Consider the following 4,313-nt stretch of genomic DNA (forward strand, 5'->3'; position numbering starts at 1 on the left):
GGGGGATTGGTTCCAGGAACCCCTACAGATATCAAAATATAGCCAGGACACAGTGGCACATGCCTATAATCCCAGTGACTTGGGAGGCTGAGGCAGGAGGATCACAAGTTCAAAGCCAGCCTCAGCAATTTAGCAAGGCTCTAAGCAATTTAGCAAGACCCTGTCTCAAAATAAAAAAAAATAAAGATGGGCTAGAGATGTTGGTCAGTGGTTAAGCACCCCAAGGTTAAATCCCTGGTACCAAAAAAAAAAAAAAAACTATGGATGCTAAGGTTTCTTATATAAGTTGGTATAATATTTGCATATAACCTATGCATAACCTCTGAGAAACTTTATCATTTCTAGATTACTTTTAATATTTAACACAATGTAAATGCTATGTAAATAGTTGTTGTGTTGTTCAGGGAATAAAGACAAAAAGTGTGTATGTGTTCAGTACAGATGAAATCATTTTTCAAATATTTCAACCTGTGGTTAGGAATCTACAGATGCAGAACCCATGGATATAGAGGGCCGAGTATACATAGTAAAGTAAGATTAGGACCAAATGAGTGATACAGACTGCTGTGTGGGTTTACAATAAACCAGGGATGTCTGTAGGGAAGAGGTGAGAACTGAGATGGGCTTTAAGGAATAAAATAGATAGGTTGAGAAAGAAAGAATAAATACCAAGTAAAGAAACCAGTTTGGGCCATGCCTTTGAGGTAAGAATGTGCAAACCATGTGCCTGGGTCAGTGATGGAACTAATCTGATTATAACAAACAGATGTTGGGTAAACAAGATTGAAATAAATTAGATCTCGACTGATTTTGTTAGAATGATGCCCACCATGAAGCTAAAGTTGTCTATTAAGTCTGCTACTAACTATAGCTTTTGGGCAGGCATTTTGACTGATCTGGCAAGTTTTCCGCAGTTGTAAATGTGCAGGTTGGACAATTGTGTAGCCCTTCAACACTGGAATAAAGAAAAATAGAAGAGAGGAGGGAGAGAAATTAAAGGGAAGGAAGAAGGAGGAGAAGAAAGAATAGGAAAGGATCAAAGAAGGGAGAGGGCCAGGAGGAAGGGAGGGAAAAAACTGATAATATATTCCCCAGAAATTGCTGTTTGGCCTTTGATGTGGTTCAGTTGCAAACAGGAAGAGTGACAATCTAGAATAGTAGGTAGAGTTTGAGCTGTACTGTTGGCTAGATTTAGTTTATCTTGGATCAATCACTTAATAGCTGCTTAATAGTAGATAAGTTATCTCCATAAGCTTCACTCACTCTTCCGCTCAATAAATATGTATATAACATCTTAGTGTACTAGTCAGGGTTCTCCAGAGAACAGAAAAAATATGTGTACAGTATGTGTGCATGTGTGTGCCTTGAGAGAGATTATATAAATTGGATCACACAATTATGGAGGCTAAAAGTCCCATGATTTGCTGTAACTGGAGAACCAGGAAAACCAGTGGTTTAAGTCAGTCTGAATCTGAAGATCTGAGAACAGGAAAGGCAATAGTGTTAGTCCGAGTTTGAGTCCAAAGTCCTAAGAACCAGTAGCACTAATGTCCAGGGCAGAAAAAGGATGTCTCAGATCAAACAGAGTAAATACATCCTTCCTCCAAATTTAGACCTTCAACAAGTTGGAAGATACCCACTCACATTGGTGAGAACTGTTTTCTTTATAAAGTCTACCAACTCAAATGCTAATCTCAGCCAGGCACAGTGTCACATACTTGTAAGTGACTTGGGAGGCTGAGACAGAAGGATCACAAGTTTGAGGCCAGTCATGTAGTGTGATCCTGTCTCAAAATACAATAAAAGAGCCAAGCATGGTGGCGCACACCTATAATCCCAGTGGCTCGGGAGGCTGGGGCAAGTTCAAGGCCAGCCTCAGCAATTTAGCAAGGCCCTAAGTGACTTAGTAAGACCCTCTCTCTAAATAAAGGGACAGGGATGTGACTCAGTGATTAAGCACCTGTGACTTAAATTCCAAGGACAAAATATACACACACACACACACACACACACACACACACAATAAAAAGGACTGGGAGTGTAGTTCAGTGATAGAGTGGACAAAGCCCTGGATTCAATACCTGGTACCACGTGGGGGGGGGGGGGGAAAATAGGAAAATAACCTCTTTTGGAAATATCCTCACAGACAGACCCAGAAATAATGTTTTGCCAGATATCTGGATATCCCTTAGCCCAGCAAGTTGACATATGAAATTAACCATCATGCTTACTGTATGCTAAGCCCCCTGGTGATCACTGGGAACAGAGAGATAAAACAGACAAGATCCTTTCCTTGAAATTTACAATTTTGTAGAGGAAATAATAAAAATATCTAGCCAGGTTTAGTGGCACACACCTGTAATCCCAGCAGCTTGGGAGGCTGAGGCAGGAGGATTGCAAGTTCAAAGCCAGCCCCAGCAAAAGGGAGGCACTAAGCAACTCAGTGAGAACCTGTCTCTAAATAAAATACAAAATAGGGCTGAAGATGTGGCTCAGTGGTCGAGTGCTCCTGAGTTCAATCCTGGGTATCAAAAACAAAAAAAAATAAAAATATCTAGAAACTAGGTTTGGGACTGGTGATGTAGCTCAGTGGTAGAGCACTTGCATGACCTGTGAGATGCCCTGGGTTCCCATTCCCAGGCTTGCAAGAGGGAGGGAGGGATAGAGACCAGATACAATTTTAATACATGCAAAAACACAGAGTGCTATGAGAGCAGATAACTTGAAGGCCTCAGTCTGGAGATTAGAGGTTTCCCAGAAAAAGGGTGAGCCAGGAAAATAAAAGGAGAAAAGTATTTCAAATTAGAGTGAGAGCAGGTGAAAGGGCTCTAAGACTAGAAGGAGCCTGGCATATCAAGAAACTGAAAGGCCACTGTAGGTAGACTATAAAGAACTAGAAGTAGAATGGTGGAGGTGGAACAATGATATGTTGGTCAACAGGTCCAGATTATATAGTGCCGTTAGTGCCCTGTGAAGCCTGCAGACTTATTCCAAAGCAGTTACAAGTCTCAGTTTTCTTATCTGTAAAAGAGGGTAAATTGGAACATCTCCCACCTATGGTGGCTGTGAAGGTTAAAGGACACTAACCCCTCCCATCCCACATCTTCTTAAGGAATCCATCACCAAGTTCTATCAGCACCACCTTCAAAAATTTTTGTCAGCTGCAAAATTCATTGCCATCTCCACTAACACCACCCTGGTGCAACTCATTATTTCTAACATGGACTATTGCTAACTGGTCCTTTGACTTCCACCTTTACTACTTTTCAATCCATTATCCCTGGAGCGAGTGATCTTGTTAAAATGTAAATCTGGTCATGGCAGACCTTTGCTTAAAAACTTTCAGTTTTTAACCTAAAAGCATTGTTCTTAGGTTAGGGACCAAATCTTCAGGATATCTGCTAATTCTATTTCCCTCCCTGAGATGTATATTTCATCTCCCACTCCCACCCACTACTCACCTAGTTCATTCCAACTCATTCTTACCTCCTGACTCAGGAAAGCTTTCCCAGATCCCACCCCACCATCCATTTTGGATTCTTTTGCTATTTGTAGCCACAGAATCACGTTCTTTCCCTTTTGATTACTTATCTCTGTAATTACAGTCATTGTTGTGAATATTTGTTATTGAATATTTCCTCCACAATTCTATAAGCACCAAGAAAACAAGGAGCACAATATGTTTTTGCTTAATTTTGTAACCCCAGAACCTTGCCTAGTGCTTGACACATAGAAAGCATTCAATGAATATTTGTCATTGAGTGATGTAGACATTAGCTATTCTTACTTATAAAATAACAATAAATTCATTGTTTCATTAACAAATATCCCCCAGGAAGCAGCTCTAAGCAAAATGATGACACAGATCACATTGTTTGTCAGTAAATACCCTGCCACCTTTTCCCAGAGCCCCTACCTATATCTATACTGAGATAAATTTTATTATCTAATTATAGATAACTGTGGTCATGAACACAGACTCTGAAGTCAGATCAGACCTAAACTGTTGTTCTGCTGCTATCTGTGACTTGGAAGAAGTTAGTATTTCTGGGACAGAGTTTGTTCTCAGACTCATGAGAATTCAGTTAGTTCTAGCATGGGAAGTATGTAGTGCATTACAAAGAATATAATATGAATTCAATGATGGTATCATTACATCTTAACAGATTTTTTTTTTCTAATCTGAAAAGTGTCTATTAAAATGTACAGCAAGCTGGGGATGTGGCTCAGTGGTAGAGCACTTGCCAAGCATGTGCAAGGCCCCAGGTTCAATCCCCCTGCTATATATATATATATATATATATATATATATA

This window comes from Marmota marmota, unplaced genomic scaffold (assembly GCF_001458135.2).
Source record: "Marmota marmota marmota unplaced genomic scaffold, marMar, whole genome shotgun sequence".
Classification (NCBI taxonomy): Eukaryota; Metazoa; Chordata; class Mammalia; order Rodentia; family Sciuridae; genus Marmota; species Marmota marmota.